Genomic DNA, 22,006 nt, shown 5'->3' with positions numbered 1-22,006 from the left:
TCACTTTACATTTTAATTGTAGTTTTTGTACATTTGTGGAAACATACACATATGAATATGCATGCATGTGTTTTATTTATATATATACATGCATGTGATTTCCTTATTTTTATATTGAACTAATTATGAAGGAACTAACTTATAACTTATGCAAAGACAGTTCTCTCTCCATGGATGGCAACATCTGCCTCTACAAAGAAAACACCTTGTACCAAAATCCCTCTACTTCTCAGTACGAACGTCTCATCTGAAATGAATCTTTGGCAACTCCACTCCGGTTTCAAAGCACTGAACCAGTTACTAGCTGCAGTTTATATGGTTATAATAACTAATAAACAATAATAGTTCAGAATGGTGAAGTTGATTATTCACATCATTGTGAGTGATGGGATAAATTTACCTTTAGCTTCTTGGTGTCTTGAATTCAACTGATCCCTCATACGAAGAGTAAATTCCGCAAGTATCTTCGTTCCAGATGGAAGATTTTCAAGATCAGCAAGAGCCAGCTTAAGATACACGAAACTGCTATCATAACCGATATATATCTTCCTGCACAAATGCATGCAAAGATACCAAGTATGTTGTAAATACAATTATATGCCTAATGATATTGTTTACAAATCCTTTTTTTTTCCTGTATATTTACTTATTTAGATAGTTTACTACCGGTAAACCACCTAAACATACAAAGAATTCAGTGTTTACCATTTGTGAGCCCCAAAGTTGAATATGATGGAAGTTTCACTCGTATCTAGTTTTGATAAGTCGATCTTCCATGCGTGTTTGTAAGAAACTGCATCCTTTACCATTGACAACGACTCGGTTTTGCGTTTTCATGTCTCTTTAGACACAAATACCTCGGCTCCAAACACACACTTGTCTCCAACAAGATACCCGTTTTTAGAATCACCAAACTCTTTAAGACTGATGAATTTATCAAAGCCCCACTCAGTTCTCAACCGATGAAATCGTATTCCTTCACTCATTTCATCTGCAAGGTGATCGTCGATTATAACAAGGTCTTTGATTGTAACATATAACCATGCAGGTAATTATGGTATTGATTGTAACATGCATCCGTTGGGCTTCACTTTTGTATGTAATAATATTCCGTCGGGCCCGACAGAATATATATGAAGCCCGAGAGAATAGATATGAGGCCCGATAAAATAGATATGAAGCCCGACAGAACAGATCAATGGCCGACCATTTAATTTTATACGTGTCTGGATGTGGTTGGTTCAAAAATGGAAGGGTGTCAGATAGATATGTCGGCTGTCAGTTCTAATACATTGAATTCGATAGTTTAGAAAGTGATCATTTTTTATTTTTTTTTGTTTGAGGGGGGTAGTCAAGTAATTTTGTTGATACAAAGGGCCATTTTGGCAATTATCCCTAAAAAAAAATACTTTGTAACCATTTATGTAACATCACAAATCATTCATAAGTGCTTGGTGGTTTCTAACTCCACAACCCCCTAATAATACAAGATTCTTAGTAACAATTATAAGTTGTAACCATTCATGTATGATACAGATTGAAAAATAGTTACCTTCAAGTATGATGTAACTATCATTGTTTTGATCAAGTAAAAATATCCTGAAAGTTGCATAGACCCCCCAACCAGGAGGGAGAGAGTTTGAGTCTGCGATGGCTACGTACGCAGACAAGAATTCTCCAACATTTTTACTCTTGTCACCATTCGGGTGAATCACCAACTTCCTACATGTTACAAATCTTATCTGTACTGCTTAACTTATAAATCGGTCTTAATCTTTTCTAACTAAAAATATATAAGTGAGTAAAAATAACGTACCATTTGTAGCCGGCAGCTTCAAATTCATTTGATTCGTTGTAAGAATAAATATATTTTATATATTTATTTATATGGCCATCATTATCATTTATATAATAATAGATCAAAATAATTAATTATGCCTTATTATATATTAGCTTAGTAATTGTTGATGGACCATATTACTCTTAATAGCTAATAAGGGTTTCCCCTTGGGTGTATATATAGAGAGAATAAATTAACACCATAACCTAATCTCACACAAATAAGAAATCATGTGTCTCCTCTCTCTCCTAAACCGGGTTCCTCTCAAGAACCCTAACCATCCTTTACTATACATCCTAAAGGAGAACTCGATCAAGATGACAAACATGTCGACTACATCATACCCAGCTGCGGTTACTACTCTCCTTGCTGTAACAGGTTCATAGGTTTAATATTTATCATGTTTTCTATTGCTTACATGAAGAACTGATCAACATGTGGCATCAGAGTGATGTTGATTAATCAGTTCTTCATGTTTTCCCTAAATCTGGAATTGAATCAGAAGACATGGACTAAAACTTGATAAACCCTAATTTTTCGGTTTTTTTTTCATGTTCTATTACGAAAACAATATATGATACTGTTTAAAATCGCTAAAATTCATATTTAATAAACCCTAATATTTTCGAAATCTGTTAAAATCATGTTTAAAGATTTCGATTCCAATTTTTGTATATGTTTAATAATTAAAATTTTCAACGATGTTCTTCGTGTTCATCATAATTTTTCGAAAATTATAATATATTTTGGTTCAAATCTGGATTAAAAATCTGTTAAAGTTAATTTAGGGATATAATTTTTCAAATCTTGAATTAATTAAAAGTTTTGGTATTTTCTAAAAAGATTTGAATCCCATTAAAATAGGAAATAGATATAATTGTTAATCCTTAAAAGATTTGAACCAAATCTTATTATTATCCTTTTAGATTTCGAAATCAGTTTAGGGCAACTAGTTTACGGAATTAATTGTATGGGTCCTATTAATGTTTTCTGTGTTTTCAGTTTAATTAGGATAATATTAATTTTTGGATTTTAGAGTTCTCGGAGTTTAACCTTTATGGCCTTATACGGGATTTTTTTTTTGGAATAGTTTTCTAATCTTTTTCCCGTAAGCACACTAATTTTTCGAAAACTCATTACTTTACCCGAAAACCCATAACACTCGAAAACCTATTAACCAAAAACACATATCATCCGAAAACTATAATTTACCCGAAAACATTATTTTCTCGAAATCCTTAATTTTACCCAGAAAGTTTTTGCTATTAACTCATTAAAATGTTTTGTAAATACTTAAACATTATAAAATTTTACAAAACATAAAGGCTTAACTTGAATGAACTTTTGATGTATCACTTCTGCCCAAAGATGATGAGTTACATTTACCATATCATTCAAGTCTAATTGAAAGCTTTTGTTAGTTTTTGCATAACATGATACAAATGTCTCACTTCTGCCCAAAGGTGATGCGTTACATTTATATCTAGCAAACTAACCAGTGCATAATTAAAATAATTGTATGACTTCTGCCCAAATGTGCTGGGATACAATTGTTTTGCACATATACTTAAATAAATTTTACTTCTGCCCAAAGGTGATTTATTTTTTGTTTAAGTAGAACTTTTAATAATAGTCTATTAGTTTGATGTTAATAATAGACATATCATATCTTCAATAAAATATAATGATCCTCACATTAATGATCCTTCATTAATCTAATGATCATAAGTTTTAATATGTATTATCTTAATATCCCATAACATTACTCACTATAATTTTCTTCTATAAATAATTTTCTCATCTAAATAGTCCACTCTAATATTAAAACATAATATAAGTTTTACATCATAAAGAGTTTCAATAATATTTAGCTCTTCTCAGTTTTAGTTATCCCTTAAGACATGATATGACTATCTTACTGCTCTTTTTAATAACAATCATTCCATTGAAAACCGGAGCATAACAAATAGAATGAGTCAATCATAATGTCTTTTACGATAATGATAATCAAGAACTTATATAAATAAATGCTATCACTAGAGTTATTCTAGATTTAGTTTTTCCTAAGACTAATTAAAATAACTCCTAAGATTCATGCACTCCTTAAAAGTTCTAACTATAAGGTTAAATGACGTTACTGAATACATCATAATGTACAATACCATGACCCATAAAGTCAAGGGCTCACACATGAAATAAGTACACTTTTCTAATGCATTACATACTAAAAGTTTCTATTATTACAATTTGTTGCCTTAAGTATCAACTATAACACTCATAAGTACAAAAGGAAAACGAGTATGTTGATTAGCAACACATATAAAAGAAAACAATATGATAGTGGAACATAAAATGTTATTCAACTCATCACCATTAAAACCTTAAAGAGGATAATTCTAAGGTTTATAGACAAAATACAAGTATTATTTCCAGCTTTAAGTTCTCTAAGGAGAAGTCTCGTTGTAAAAATATGTCATTATATTAGGCATAAGTAACAAGGCTATCCATAATTCAAAAGAATATCTGTCTAAACAGTAGTCGTATACTAATGATATTTAAGTCTGCTAATCCTAATATTCCAATTAACATGATAGGCTGAGTCTAGTTCTATAAGTTTCTTTACTGATATCAACAAATAACTAACATGAGTGTTGGTGACAAAATTTAAATGTTAAGGCAATTATAACCATGAAAAACTGCATTCTAATTACGTTTTATGATACCTTAAATTTTCTGGAGATAAATCAGAATTTAGTATCAATACTTAAGCTACATTATGACAGTTGTGAGGTTGGCATAGCCAACATAAAATCACTCTTACCCTAAAATCTCATATTATTTGTTATCAGTATATTGATTGAAACATTTATAAAATAGAACTAGATGATACTACATGCTTTCACAACTTTTGTTATTATGCAATAAGAATTTAACAAAAGACAAATGAGACTTATAAAATTCATCCATTAAAACCAAATTTTATGAGAAATCATGACATGGTTGATGAGGGTGATTTTTTCATCTAATCTCATTCTTAGTGTTTTTAATCATGTGTTAAATGCCATAAAACATTACTTGGCTTAAGGAATAAGTATGGGTCCACCATAAGTTATATTTCACTGACATTCGTGGAACTTATTCAAACAGAATATTCAGACATAATTCTTTTATCATTTAAAAGGCTATTTACTTGTATCTAATATGACTTCTATGATCCATGGTTTTAAAGAGATCCATTTATATATAACTAATAAGATTTATTCTAAATATGTCCCTAAGTTTATTATAACATCTGGACGTTAATGAAATCAAATCAAGTCTAACATATATATGAGAAATTCCCACATCACGTACATCATTGAAACTCCTTATGTAGTTTTTGTAGAGATATTAAAGATTAGTGGGAGCCTTAAGTGTCTCAATCTATCTTACAAGATTTGCAAGAGGCAGGGGAGTGAAAACTTGATATTATCTCAATTACACATCTTGTACAAGACACTGCTCACAACACTATTTCATCAAAACTTATCTCTTTAGAATTTACTACTACTACTACTACTACTACTACTACTACTACTACTACTACTACTACTACTACTAATCTTACAAAAGTTTCATTGTTGCTTAAACGTGGACAAATTCAGATTTCTTACTAAACTAATCCTCACCAAGAGAAACTGCAATAACTTATATTATTAACTTGTTTCTCTGTTAGAATCTATTGGTCTTTAAATATTGACCCTAAGTATGCTAATTTCCTAAAGGTTTCTAAGGTCAGTGGGAGCAGTAAAAGTCTTTATAATGACTTGACAAAAGTACAAGAGACGGGGGGAAGATAGTCATGAAATTTTACTCCGAATTTAACTCCGATTACACCTCTTGTACACCATACTGTACCAACTTTTACACACTTAGAATCCTGAAAATGATAGCAACCTAACCAAGAGCTAATTTATGAAACTGAAAACTTCATATAAACCCAATAATCAACTCAGGAGGTCATCAAGGTTTTAAAACCTACTAACTTTGATGATTATGTAACCTCCCTAACTAAGTTGAAATGGATGTTGGAAAGTTTAATGATCCTACCCCTTATAATTAAACCATTAGCATGAATCATAATTGACTCCATAAGTCAGGCTAACGTTTTGAGATTTGGTTGAATCACCTAAAGGTGTTCATAACTAAACTAAATCCTAACACAAATATTAAGACACTAAGAAACATGACTGATTGTTAAAGGTTATATTCAAGAGGAATAAATTATCAAAAAATCTTCTTACATATATTACAAAAGATTTCTTTAAGTATCAGTATTGTTCTAGTAGCTTATGATAATAGTTAAGAGCTACGTTAGATGAACATTAAAACAACTTTCCCTAACAATCGGCTTACATACTTATTGTTCATAAAGCAACCTAAAAGTTATAAACTGAAGGTCAAAGAACATTTAGTCTATAAGTCAATAAAATTCATATATGGTTAATGCAAACATCAAAATGTGATGGAATCTTTATACAATTATTTTTATCAAAAACCAAGTGGATTAATGTACCTACCTCAAGATGAGTGGGAGCAACTAAAAACAAACTTGTCCTTATATAGATGATATTCTTCTGATAAGTATATGTTACATAAGTCAAAGCATTGTTCACACATACTTTGATATTATAGATCTCGGAGATATTCCTTACACATGTAACAAACAATACTGCTCTATTTAGAGGATAATAGGATCATTGAGATTATTACCTTATGCTTCATTAAGTAGAAGCCTTATGTAGGTTCAAGTGAGATTATTACCTTATGCTTCATTAAGTAGAAGCTTTATGTAGGTTCAAGTCTATACTCGTTCAGATATTACTTAAAATTGCAACACACTAGATATATCTAGATGAATGTGAAGCATTTAAAAGAGTATTAAAATATCTTTAAAAGAAACGAAAGACTATAATTTAAAAGAAGAAGTGAGAATTCAAACCGGTAGATTACTCTAAACTTTGTTATATTCAAAGGTAACCTAATGTAAATTTCGGGATATATTCTCATGTCAGCAGATAAATCTATCTCATGGAGGAGTCATAAAGAACTGATAACAACAATCTAAGTTATAATGACATGATATGTTGATTAATCACAACACAATTAGCAATAAATGTTGTTGAAAATTTATCAGTGGACTCATAAGTTTATTAACTCCATAATTATTATATATTGAAGACTTACTGTGATAAAGTCAGCTACCATGTTTTCTCAAACACTAACACTTTGAGAGGTGTTGCATTAAATTTCGATATGAAACTAATTATTCGTTTATGAACGAATTGAGGAATCTAAATTTTCGTATCGAATACATTTATGATATGCTTAAGGATCCTATAACTAAAGGTCTACCCGTAAGTATTATGAAAGCGCTTATAATCATGAGGGGTTTATTGATGACCATGTACAACTGCATATCGTACTATGAATGATTAACTATTAATTTCTTCACTAGTTTTGATTTTGTATGTCTCTTAAAATGTTCTGCATGCATAATGACATATAGACAAATTATTATACATATCAAACGTTCTGAAGGGCTTACTTGAAAATTTTGATCATAACTACTTAGGTTTTAAATAAGGACTGCAGTATGATTAATGGGGGTCTTGAGCTGATGTTCAATTCAATGACTGTATTTCTCTGCTCCAGTTTAAGTTTAAAGCTAAAATGAGTGTTAACTCCTGATCAGGCTTATCTAATACTCATAATAAATGATTACTCGGCCAAGTGGGAGAATGTAAGAATAAATATATTTTATATATTTATTTATATGGCCATCATTATCATTTATATAATAATAGATCAAAATAATTAATTATACCTTATTATATATTAGCTTAGTAATTGTTGATGGGCCATATTACTCTTAATAGCTAATAAAGGGTTTCCCCTTGGGTGTATATATAGAGAGAATAAATTAACATCATAACCTAATCTCATACAAATAAGAAATCATGTGTCTCCTCTCTCTCCTAAACCGGGTTCCTCTCAAGAACCCTAACCATCCTTAACTATACATCCTAAAGGGGAACTCGATCAAGATGACAAACATGTCGACTACATCATACCCCGCTGCGGTTACTACTCTCCTTGCTGTAATAGGTTCATAGGTTTAATATTTATCATGTTTTCTATTGCTTACATGAAGAACTGATCAACATTCGTATCTTTCGACATTTTGCTTTGTTAATAAAGAGAACTGTTGAATGTTGAGAATGTAGTGAGCAGGTGGTGCCATAGATGTTAGTCTCAAAGGCTCTAAACATGATTCTTCAAAGGCCATGAATGAAAACTCAAATGAGATGTGAGTATTTGTGTGCCAAATTAAGATACTAATGGCTTGTTAATTTAAATCCTAAGGGATTTTGGAGGACTATATATGCTTGAGATTAGTAGTGTTTCCTCCTAATCACTTATTCTCTCCTTCTCATAAACACAAACATTTAGTCATTTTTAATGCCTAAGGTTAATGCTAAAGAAGGCATTTCACATTTGAAGGTTCAAGCAAGGAATATAATTAACATGGGCATTATCTACTCTTAATCTTATGTTATTATTAGACGAGTGCCCGCACGATGTAACGAGTGTTTGAACACAGACCCAGATAATCATGTAACAATAACTGATGTTCATTGTTCAGTTTGAAACCTTAAAACGTTTAAACCGGTCATTGGTTTGGATTCATGGTTGGTTTTTCCTTCTTTCGGGTTCAATTTTTAATATTTCAATTTCGATTTTTGAAGACAAAAAATTGTTAACTAACGATTTTGCTCATAGGTGTAACTTAAAAACTTTCAAAAGCGGAGCGCGAACACCCATACGTAAAATGTTATTTTTTTAATTGCAAAAAACTGCAACAATATCAAACTCAAATTAAAGAGAATAAAATGCCCGTTTTATAGTGTAATTTTTTTTAAAATATATTAAAGTATGAAAAAGTTATAGCCGTTCAAAAATCAAAGGTGATAAGTTGGTTTAAAGTTAAAATAAAAAATAATATATAGTTAAAGATGAGGGGCAAATATGCGATTATTTTTTAATTTAACAAAAGTTAAAGATGGAAAATTATAAATATATTAAATGAATGTTATTTTTTTTATTTGAAAGACCATATTACCTTTTTTCAAGATGTATTGTAGTTGTAACTTATGTTCAATATTTTATACATTACTTAAAATGAAGTGGCTTAATTTTTCCGTTACTCTTATATTATATACTAGCTTTTAAACCCGTGTATTACACAAGATTTGTCAAATGATAAAAATAAGGTTTGCTATTTGAAATAAATTAACAAAATTAATGGTAAAAAAATTGAAATATATTGAACAAACAATAAAAAGCCTGGAATATCAAATTTATAAATTTGATAAAATGTCTTAGTATACAACATTTGTTGTTTTACCACAAATATTCATATCGTCATCCAAATAAACAAATTTAGACCATGTCTGCTAGTTACTCGGAATAATGCAACATATAATGTTCATAAAAAAATTGTAACGTCAAAGGAGCAAAATAACCTTAGAAAAAGATCGTTCTTTACTATTTTTCTACTTATTTTTCATATTTCTATTTGTTTGATCTTCAATAAATATTTTACTTTTAATTGTGTGACTATTTTATAACCTAATTGTCAGAATGGTTTTGGTTCATGACCCATTGATAGCTGCTACTAAGAATGAGATGAAATATTAGAATATAAGTGTAACACCTTTGGCAAACACAACATCGTCCCACTCTTAGGCAAATCCCACATCGGCCGTAGACAAGAGAGATCCTTGGTTCATAAGTAAATGTTCTGCCTCTTTAATCACCAACGCGTTTTGGGCAACCAAAAACAAATCAGTGAGCTCTTCGCGGGCAGAGCAGACAATATTGGTGGTGCGAGGGGCCGGATGTTACAGGTGGTATCAAAGCCACTCTTGTGCCGTTCGGGATGTTGGGACACGCCGCATCGAGGACGATGAGTCCAAAGGGGGGTTGTCTGTAACACCCTTGGCAAACACAACATCGTCCCACTCTTAGGCAAATCCCACATCGGCTGTGGACAAGAGAGATCCTTGGTTTATAAGTAAATGTTCTGCCTCTTTAATCACCAACGCGTTTTGGGCAACCAAAAACAAATCCGTGAGCTCTTCGTGGGCAGAGCGGACAATATTGGTGGTGCGAGGGGCCGGATGTTACAATAAGAATGGAAAATTGACTATTTTATAACCCAATTGAAAAAATGATTTTAACCCATGACCCATGATTAACATGGATTAAGGAGAATAGAGATTAGAAATTAGGATTAATGTTGTTATGACACATCATCATCATTATTTTTGTTTATTAGTAGAGTAAGATAAGACTAGCTTATATCCCGTGTTACACACGGGTTACCAAATAATAGTTTAAGGTATTTAGTATCCCAACAAATCTTTGTTACAATAACTCGTCAATAAAGTACTTCCAAATCTCCATAATCCAAGGCGATTCATATATTCGATGATCTGATGGCAATCGTCTTCATTAAATCTTCATATAGACTGTGTTATATATAGGGCTGGTACATAAATCTGAAATTAAAAAAATCAATTATGCTTAAACATACATTGAGAAGAAGAAACCATCAAATAACATGATCGAATAACACGGAAACAAGGTTAATTAATATGTATAAATAAAAACTATTAGATAGCGTGGAGAAGTGATATTATTAATGTGATCTATTTACAGTTCTCAATAATTTTGGAATCCTTCTACATACATATTTTCAAGTTTGGCCATTGGCCTTGTGGTGACTAAAAATGCTAAATTTTATAACATGATCAATAAGTAACATGTTATACAAAGTGTAGATAAGCAAGTCTAATGACCATTGATAGATAACAATACAGAAAAATATAAAAGGTTCTATGCAAAATCATAGATACCCAAGACAAAAGACATTAAATATTATCATAACATCAACCCAAAGAACGAAAATACAAAAGGCCAACTGATACGAAAATACAAAAGGCAAAGAGGAAACACACCAACTAGCGAACTTGGTCGATATAGTGGAGCAAACTATGTTGAGGGCGCAACGGTCGACGAAATTCGCAATATTGATTTGTTGGCTTGGTGGAAAGGTAAACAAAACGAATTTCCCATTCTATCCGCCATGGCTCGTGATTTGCTTGCCGTACAAGCCTCAACGGTTGCTTCCGAATCGGTTTTTTCTCTTAGTGGGAATGTGTTATCTATGCGAAGAACAAAATTAACTCCCGAGTCTCTAGAGGTTTGCATTTGCCTAAAGGACCATTTGGATGCGGTGGATCGTATACAACACAAGGCGAACTTTGAAGACGAAATACCAATAGAGCGTCATATTCATGATGAGGAGGCGGAGGACGGGGTTTCTTCCGATAACGAAGACGAGGGTGAAGACGAGAATGAAGACGAAGAAGAGTTGTAATTATTTGTTTTGGTAAAATTATTTGTAACTTGTTCAACTAATATTTAGTTTTGATTTGTTTTATTATAATTACTTTTGTTACTCATGATTAATTTTTTGTTACATTTTTAATAACAACGAACATTTTATTTATTTAAAAAATAACTATTACAAACATTATTAAAACATAAACGATACTAAACATAACAACTAAAACTTAAAAAACAAAGTCCGTCGTTTTAATCCGGGAATACTTATTTTTGGGTTGTAGAGCCGGACGACTCTCCCACTTCCGTTTTTTTAGCATCCAAACTTCTTTTCTCTCGACAATACTTATTCGTATGTTTTCGTAATGTCGAGTTGGACCCTGCTTTAAGAAACTTCGAGCAATATTTGCAACGTGCCAACTCATGTGAGTCGGTCATGAGACACAAATCGTAATGAACCCAAACATCGGGGCATCTTGTTGTTTCAATCACCATAACAACGTCATCATTAGTTGCCATTTGTTATCGGTTTAAGGTTAATTGTGGTTTGGAGTGTGTTTTATAGTTTTGGAAGTGGTTTAACAAGTACACAAACAAACCTTGCTATTTAGAGTAAAAAAATAACCTATTTATAGTTAAAAAACCGGTTCCAACGGTCAAAAACGGATATATAGCCGTTGGAACCGGTTCCTAACGGCTATAATATTTGAATTTCAAAAAAAACTGGTGGAACCGGTTTTTACGTAAAAACCGGTCCCGGTTCATACCCTACCCGGTTCCTAAAAGTAATATCTGGACATCGGTTCGGGTCGGGAACCGAACCGGTTCTTGATTGGAACCGATGCCATTTTACAACCCGGTGTGAAAAAACCGGTTCCGAACCGGTTCGGGTTTTCCAGTTGAACCCGATTTGTGCACGTCCATTATTAAGCATAAAACAAAAACTCATTAGTAACAACAATTTTGTAATATGAATACAAAGTAAATGCAATTTATATAACAAAAAAATGAGTTACAAACAACTATTAAAGCATGAAGCAAGCCAAATGAGTTACAAACAACTATTAAAGCATGAGTCATTTTATATACGATACTGACTGAAAAATATATGTTTTAAGATAAAAACACAACTCATTTAATTTATGAGAAAAAAATGACCGACTTTATTAGAAGAAACACAAATCATTCATTTAGATCCATTTCAGTATCTTGAGTACATATGTAATTCAACATTTCATCAACACCTAACATAATATTCCATCTTTCTTGTTTCTTAGCATATCATTGTGGACATATGTAGCTCCATTGCAGACCTGAAATATGCAAACGCCAATTAAATGTAACATAATCATAATAACATGACTAATCATATTGGGGTAACTAACATGTTATCAAATAAACATCTTTTACTGGAGTTCTTGTTATTGTAGGTAGACTTCCTTCAAAGAAATTATGAAATTATGCATGTTCTATTTATTATTACACAATATATAATAAATAACATAATTGATATGTGTGTACCTGTGTCTCCATTCCGAGAGCAGTAAGCACGTCCTATATGGCTCTTTTTATTGCATCTTTGGCCCCATTTCATTGCCATATTTGTTATCATATCCTGCAAATTAATAAAAGTTACACCCTCTTTATAGTTAAGCTGACCATTAGGGGTGTTCACGGTCCGGTTTTAACGGTTTATGGGTCCAACCGTAAACCAAACCGTTACCAACGGTTATTGATAATAAAAAACCGAAACTGAACTGTTGAAATTTAAAGTCGAACCAAACCGAACTGTTAGATACGGTTTGGTTCCGGTTTGGTTTCACAGTTTGAAAATTATACTAACAAAACCTCTAAGGTTGGTTTGGTTACCTTATTAATTAGAAGCTGAATTATAGGTTCTTCTTAATATCCAAAATTTGAATTACATAAAGGCAGACAATAGTTTTTATAGAATGTGATATTTTAACCAATCAACTAATCAAGCATTAAACCTTAGTAGTTTCTAATGCTTCTAAACATTCATTTAACAAATAAGTATGAGATTTTTTAGGTTTAAACCAGAGAGCAACACAGAGCCAATGATCATTCCAAATAATAAGCAAAAAAATACTAATTTACTAAAGTTAGGCCAGTGTTCACTTCAATGTTTCAGTTTGCTTGATTTACATAGTTAAATATATTTAATATGATATATTTAAAATTTTAAAATGTAACTAAATCTCACAGCCCTGTCCGGTTTTATACGGTTGGTTTTTTGTATAAACCATAAACCAAACAGTTCACTACGGTTTAATCCTTTGGCACTGACCGAACGAAACTAAGAAAATAAATCGACTGCGAAACCAAACCCACCGACTGTAAACCAAACCGTTCACTACAGTTATAAAGACCATATTTACCAATTATATCCCGTGCATATGTTCAGGAATTTGCACCAACCACCAGTTTAACCTATTGAGTATTTAAATTAAAAAAGTAAGAAATTAATAAATCAGAAAGTAAGTTTTAAAATGGAATTATACCTAGAGAACAAAATTACATCCAAACCACACATCACCATCAAGTTTAATAATACTTGGGATAGACAAGAAATTAAGCATTGTTGGATTTTATAGAATTACCATTTATTGAGCAAGTTCTGTAGCTGACTGATGATCACTACAATCCTTCAAAAGTAGCCTTTATGACAGCAATACCAAATACCTAGCCTATTGCAGGAAAAGAAAAAAAAATAATTAAACTTAAGATGTACAATTTAGTACTAACGAATCAAGCTTAAAAAATGCAAGCATAAAAAATTTGATAGTGCGTACCATTATATGTGTAGACTTGTATCTACATATTACAATCATTACTTAGTGAAATAACAAATAGTGCAGAACAACAAAAAGATATGAGCACCTTATCATCCACTTCAACTTTAAGTCGAGCTTGACGCTCGTTAATGACAAAAAATTGCCAGCAGTTAATTTTCAATGTCTTCAGCCACAAATTAGCAGGGATTTATGTTTCTGTTTCAAGAACTCAGTTAAGATAAATTTAAAAGGAAAATATATTAGCAAATGATAGCTTTATTTTAAAAAAGTGTTAAGAGAAAAATTAGTGGTTTGTGTAAAATAGTAACTAAACGGGCCAATAAACCGGCAGCCTTGTTAGCCTTTTTACAGATGATTTTAGTAAGCACATAATCACTGATAATTGTAAACATTAGTATGCACATTATTAGAGACATCTGCATGAATAGTCCATGTGATTTGATCATTTTGCAAGTTTGGTCACTTGACAAAATGCATGAAAACTGATGTTATAAGAAGCCAAAATGCAGATATTTATTATGCGGCAACTATTAATATGCAACACAAATTTCAGAGGCTGCAACACAATTGACCTGTATGCATTTTTTGACGCTGTAACATAGCTTGACCCATAAAAGAACCAAAAATGAACGCATACATGTATCCTAATTAGTTTTAATGAACGAATATAAAGTAAGTGAAATAAAATCAGATATTCTGTCAATCATTATTGCAACAAACTAATTGATGTTCAAATTCCCCATATTAAACTACGATTCGAAAAGGTAAAATAAGATCGGATCACATACTGCAAATTTTGGTTATTCAAAAAAATATAAACCATACTTTAACTATTTTATAAATTTATAATCACTATTTGTATAAGATCTCTTACCTGAAAACTGAAAATTCTCATTCATGCTTTGTAACAAAGACCCATAAATTGCAAAGCATGTTCATAGATGGATTTTCATGGTCTAAAACAATGGGAAATAAAATCTGCTGGCAATTTAGGAGAGTGATGAGTGAATAGATGTGATACCTCAGCAACGAAAGTCTTTATTTGAGTTTTCATAGATGAATTTCCATGCTCTAAAACAATATCCAAACCTGAAAAAAAATCATATAAATTGTTGCAATATGGTTCACTACCCAACAAAGACTTAAAATGCTATGAGTCAATGAAGAGTTTAGTGTGCATACTTTAATCGGAAGCTAACACATTTTCCTTTGGCAACCGTCCCCTCTCAGTCAAATCTCCAATGAACTCTAGAAAAAGAGGTAACAATGTAAGGGTGAATCCCTAAATTAATTATATGAACATTGACAATATAACATAATAAAGTTAATTTCTCGAATAAAACTCACAAAGGTGCTTAATCATACAATTGGGATTCTGATTTAGGGTTTTAGAAGAGCTAAAGATGTAGATCCAACTGGTAGACCATTGGCACCTGTGTCGTATGGGTCTCGGAAAACGCGATGTACAAACATTATATTTTTAAAACATAATAATATACAAAAGAAAGTTTTAAAGATACTTAGGTCAAGCCCTACATTTACCTGATTTGTTAAGCCAGAACTATTGTCGCCGGGATATTTGTTCCACGGCCGGAAACCTAACCGCCGCTCTCATCACATGAGGATGATGAATGAAGTTTGATGATGAATTGTAAGACAGGAAGGAAGAAATGATTAGGGTTTGCAAAGGCTTGTTCAACTTACCATAACCCATGAATGAAAGATGAAGGATGATGATAGATTTAGGGTTTAGAAGCATCTTTCAAAATTTGAAATTTGAAAGTTAAGAAAGCTTAGCTTACAGAGGAAGCTTGATAAAAGAAATGAGACGTGGACCATCTAAGAATTGAACACAATATTAAATTAAACACACGTGTTTCAAAATGAATATTATGTATAGAGATTGAGATATGGGATTTTTACTAGTAGTAAATCCGCATGATGTTGTGGCAACGACAATATGTTCTAATAGAATTTTACTACTTTTAAACATATGGTACGATACGATTTTTTCAAAAAAATAAAAAAAGAATGGTGTTTTTTATAATGGCCTAAACCCATTGGCTTAAATCCCGTAATAACTCGAACGCTTTTGACTTGTCAAAGTTCTTGATCGTTGACCCGAAGTATTTAAAATTATTAAAAAAAATATATGATCGAAGTTTATTTTGCTGGCCATATTGACATGAATCAAAATTGATACTTTTATTTTTATAAATTACACGAAATCATTTTATTGATAACATGCACATCGATTTCAGTAAATCTTACATCTAAACGTTGACAAATAAACACGTCATGATTATATGTTTGAAATTTATTAAAACTCAATATATTCAAGGGTATAAAGGAAAAACAACGAAAAAAAATAGATGAATATATAGGTAAACTTAATGGGATGGAAGGGTATTACTAATTAATTAAAATTTAAAAATGTTGAGTATAGATTAAGGGTTAAATTTGTAATTTTTTTAGGTTTATAATTGTATGTTTAAGTTGAACTCCTATGCTTAGTTGACTTATACATTATAATAAACACCTCAAAATAAAATAAAATTTACATCGAAACGTTGACATAAATAAGCACGTTGCAATGGTAAGTTCGTTTTTTTTAAACATTAGGTATAGAAAAAACAAAAAATTTAAATGAATTTGTCAAATAAATGGGTAAAAATAAGGGTTTTATGTGTAGGTGTTTTATAAATTAACAAAATTTTGTGAAAGTTGAAGGATCATATTTGTAATTATTTTCTAAACTAATAATCTTAACCATACATAGTGTTCAAAATACTACATTACCCCTAAATTTTCAAAATTACATGCATTGGTGCTTATAGTTTATGCAATAGTGATTGTACCTTTTAAATTTTAAGAGGTCCTCATGCATTATATATAGTACTAGCTGGGAGCCTGCACAATGCAGCGGGTTGCGCACATAACTCAATAGTGAATACATAATTTGTGTTGGTACATGCGTTGTCTGATGATAGTGCGCACATAACCCGAAATTGGACGCGCGACACGTGCAAAGCCAGTACTCGCGTAACCGAAAATTGAACACGCGTAACCGGCACCGGAACGCATGTTACCGACATGAAACACGCTTAACTAAGTAAATCACGTTGAATACCGGTGCGGGACGCTAGGTTCTGCGCTTACCAATATTGGGTTACACACATTACGTGGTGATGGACACTCGTTTATAGGCCCTGATACATGTTGTAACACCCCGACCAAAGGCGGATTATACATCGGGGCGCCACATATTGTTTCATTACTCGTGACACTATTGGGTGTCAATATTTAATAAATATATTCATTCACGCATGCGCAACGTATACATAAGATATAAATAAACCAACATAAATCAATATATTATAAATCAAAATATTCGAACAGCAATAACTTGTCTTGATACATTTTAATCTAGGTCCAAAAGTAAAAACGTCCTATGTGTCCACAAGCTCCAAAACAGCTACTGCAAACCTGAACATGTGTTAAAATAAACGTCAAACACTTGCGTGTTGGTGAGAAATCAAGTTTAATACAATACATAGATAACAATAAATCTGCGCGCAACACGTGTATGTCTGGTGTTTAACAAGGGTGCAATCAGATTGTGATCAAGCCTAGATAGATCATAGCTCATAGTTCATAGTTCAATCCGTGCTCCCAATTGAGCACAAAAACGAGAAAACATCTGTGCAAGTGTAAACAAAGAAAACCGTAAACGATAGGTCTCCCGTGTTCATCTAATGGATCCATGAAAACTTCGGAATAGGCCGAACAAAGCGGTTAATGATACACACATACAAATAAACAGCCAAGTAAACGTCCTCAACACATGGGATACTGCGCGACTAAAGTTCATAAACAAGTTTAAGACTCTAAGTTTGTACGAACACATGAACATCCCAAAACATTAAAAATAAAAAGGGATTAGGTACGAGATTACTCACTTGATAAACGGTGCGGTGTAAGATAAAGCAAGAACCAACTTTAAACAAGCACAAGTTAACCTATAAATAAGATTATTGTTTTAATGATTTGTTTTAAGTCTTGATATTAGTTAGCATAATTAATAAGTAAGTTATTATATATAATATATATATTACCGGAAAAGCAGGACAGAACAGGGAGGAAGACGGAGGCAGAGAGGGAGGCGGCAGAGAGAGCAAGGAGAACAGGAGAGATTAAGTGTTTGTGTGTGTAGTGTTAGGAAAAATAATACTATTATTTATAGAGAAACCCTAGGGAACAAAATCCCTAGAAAAGGGGAAAAGATCTCAAAAAGCAAAAGATTCCAAAAGCAAAAGATATCAAAAGATATGGCAGCAGGGAAAAAGAGAAAAAGGCTGACAGGGAACAGTAAAAAGGCATGGGCGGGTCAGAAAAAGGTACTGGTCAAGCATGGCAAAAGCAGATCTCAAAAGATTATGTCAGTCACTTTATCTGCCAACCAATGGGGTTGGTGCGCATGCTGCGCCGAAAGTAACTTTTCAGACATAAAGCAGATTAGGTCAACAGCTCAAAAGATAAGACAACACAAAAGCAACGGCTAGATTAAACGGAAGAAAAGACTCAAGACATAGCGCGAGAAGGCTGGAGCGCGAAGGCAAAAGTGCGCGAGCGCGAAGGCAGACAGAACCAACCTTAACGCGTCGCGGGAAGAACTACATTTCTAAGCGTGCCGCGGGAAGGATCACATTTCTTAGCGCGCCGCGGGAGGAACTAAAATTCCTAGCGCGCCGCGGGAAGAACTATAATTCTTCGCGCGTCGAGGGATGAACTACGATTCTTAGCGCGCTGCGAGAAGAACTACAAATCCTTAGCGCGTCGCGGGAAGAACTACCGTTCTTAGCGCGCTGCGAGAAGAATTACAAATCCTTAGCGCGCTGCGAGAAGAGTTCGTCTCGCGAATCGCTGAAACAGGTGGTCTTCACGCAGGATTCCTTGTAAGGGGTCTGGCGCGTGGAGCTGCGCAGACAACCTTAGGCGGGAAGGAACAAAGGACAAGCAAAGAGTTAGAAGAAAAGGAGGGAAACAAGGCTTAAGGGCGGGACGGCGTCCAGAGGGAAAAGAAGGCGGAAAGAGAGGAGGAGAGGGACGGCGGAAAGAAATAGAGAGAAAGAGGCGGGAAGGAAAAGTACATTATTATTATTAAAAGTAAAATATAAGTATAAATAAATACTAAATCATAAAAGAAAGAGATCGGGTCAGAGAAACGGGTACCTGGGTCGGGTCGGATCGGGGCAGATGTCACAGTCTCCCCTACTTTAAGAAATTTCGTCCCGAAATTTATCTCGAAGTAGGTTGCGCAGAGAACAGGTGCGGGTACTTGATCTTCATTTGATCTTCCCTTTCCCATGTAAACTCGGCTCCGCGCTTGGACTCCCAGCGAACTTTCACGATAGGGATACGACTGCGCTTGGTTTGCTTTACCTCGCGATCCATAATCTCAACAGGCTTCTCAACGAAATGCATAGTTTCATCAACTTGAACTTCATCAAGTGGAATGTGAAGGTTCTCGTCAGCTAAACACTTCTTGAGATTGGATACATGGAACGTTGGATGCACATTACTGAGCGCGGGCGGCAGGTCAAGTCTGTAGGCAACTTTTCCCACACGCGCGAGAATCTTAAATGGTCCAACATATCGAGGAGCAAGCTTACCTTTCTTCCCAAAGCGGACAACACCTTTCCAAGGCGACACTTTGAGGAGAACAAGATCACCAACTTGAAATTCGAGAGGCTTCCGCCTACGATCTGCGTAACTCTTCTGTCGGCTTCTGGCAGTCAGCAGATGATCACGGATCTTGGCGATCTTATCGGTTGTCTCTTGAACAAGTTCGGGTCCTGTGATTTGAGTTTCACCCACTTCGCTCCAGCAGATCGGGGAGCGGCACTTACGACCGTAAAGTGCTTCAAATGGGGCCATACCGATACTGGAATGATAGCTGTTATTATAAGAGAACTCGATCAAAGGCAGGTGCGAATCCCAATTACCTCCAAAATCAAGAACACAAGATCAGAGCATATCCTCAAGAGTTTGAATAGTTCGCTCAGACTGACCGTCAGTCTGAGGATGATACGCCGTACTCATGTCCAAGCGAGTTCCTAGCGCAGATTGGAGAGATTTCCAAAAGCGAGATATAAAACGGCCATCGCGATCGGATATGATGCTCAAAGGAGTACCATGGCGGCAGACGATTTCCTTGACATAAAACTGCGCGAGTTGCTCAACACGGTAGTTTTCACGAATGGGCAGAAAGTGAGCAGACTTAGTCAAACGATCCACTATTACCCAAATGCTATCATGTTTGCTTGCTGTCAAAGGTAACTTGGTAATGAAGTCCATCGCTACACATTCCCATTTCCACGTAGGAATTTCAGGTTGTTCGAGCAAACCAGATGGGCGTTGGTGTTCAGCTTTTACTTTAGAACAAGTCAGGCATCTAGCTACGAACACAGCAATATCCTTCTTCATACCGGGCCACCAATAAGTAATGCGCAAATCCTTGTACATCTTATCAGCGCCGGGATGAATAGAATACCGAGATTTATGCGCCTCTCTCAGGATATCGGCGCGAAGATTCTCATCAAAGGGAATCCAGATGCGATTAAGATAGCAGAGAATTCCACTCAGATTAGGGACAAAGTGTGCTTCCGCGCCACACGCTAACTCGGCGCGAAGGTTACCATTACTGATGGATGCGCGCTGCGCGTCACGAATACGCGATTCAAGGTTGCTTTGAATCGGCGCAAAGTGAAGCTGCGTGCGCGGCAAGATACAGTTAAGCTGGCAGGGTTTTCGGCTGAGCGCATCGGCTACCACATTAGCCTTACCAGGATGATACCGGATCTCACAATCGTAATCGCTGATGAGTTCGTTCCATCGGCGTTGTCTCATGTTAAGTTCCTTTTGATCAAAGATATGCTGAAGGCTTTTATGGTCAGTGTAAATGATACACTTAGTACCATAAAGGTAGTGTCTCCAGATCTTCAAGGCAAAAACAACTGCACCAAGTTCGAGGTCGTGAGTTGTATAATTCTTTTCATGAACCTTGAGTTGCCTTGATGCGTAAGCGATAACCTTGCCTCGTTGCATAAGAACACAACCGAGACCTTGGTTGGATGCATCGCAATACACGACAAAATCTTCATTACCCTCAGGTAGCGCAAGAACAGGAGCTTCACACAACAATCGCTTGAGCGTCAGAAAGGCTTCTTCTTGCTTCGAGCCCCAAATATACGGTTTACCTTTGTGCGTTAGAGCTGTTAAAGGCAAAGCGATCTTTGAGAAGTTCGAAATAAATCGCCGGTAGTAACCAGCTAAGCCCAGAAAGGAGCGGATCTCAGAAGGAGAGGATGGCGTAATCCAGTTCTTGATTGCTTCAATTTTGGATGGGTCGACAAGAATACCCATCTTGTTCACAACATGGCCAAGAAACTGTACTTCATCAGACCAGAATTCACACTTGGAAAGCTTGGCAAAGAGCTGCTCGGCTCTCAGCTTTTGCAATACCAATCGGAGATGTTGCTCATGCTCGGCCTTGGTCTTAGAATAAATCAGAACGTCATCGATAAACACAATCACGAATTTATCCAAGAAAGGCCTACACACCCGATTCATTAGATCCATGAAAACGGCGGGTGCGTTGGTTAAACCGAAGGACATGACCAAGAATTCAAAATGGCCATAACGAGTTCGAAAAGCAGTCTTCGGAACATCTTCATCGCGGATGCGCAACTGGTGATAGCCAGAGCGGAGATCAATCTTGGAAAAACAAGAGGCACCTTGGAGTTGATCAAAGAGGTCGTCAATGCGCGGTAAGGGATACCGGTTCTTAATGGTGAGTTTGTTCAACTCGCGGTAATCAATACACATGCGAAACGATCCA

At 34.3% G+C, this 22,006-nt stretch overlaps 1 pseudogene; it reads right to left on the bottom strand.

Moving 5' to 3' along the window:
- Positions 1-632: 632 nt before the first annotated feature.
- LOC143600516 (ubiquitin C-terminal hydrolase 12-like) lies at positions 633-8,396 on the bottom strand (annotated as a pseudogene).
- Positions 8,397-22,006: the final 13,610 nt, after the last annotated feature.

Source organism: Bidens hawaiensis, unplaced genomic scaffold, assembly GCF_021521415.1.
Source record: "Bidens hawaiensis isolate Kalapana, Puna unplaced genomic scaffold, B.hawaiensis_p1.1 tig00054209_1, whole genome shotgun sequence".
Classification (NCBI taxonomy): domain Eukaryota; kingdom Viridiplantae; phylum Streptophyta; class Magnoliopsida; order Asterales; family Asteraceae; genus Bidens; species Bidens hawaiensis.
Note: the sequence above shows the minus strand (reverse complement) of the source record. Positions and strands in the feature narration are given on the sequence as shown.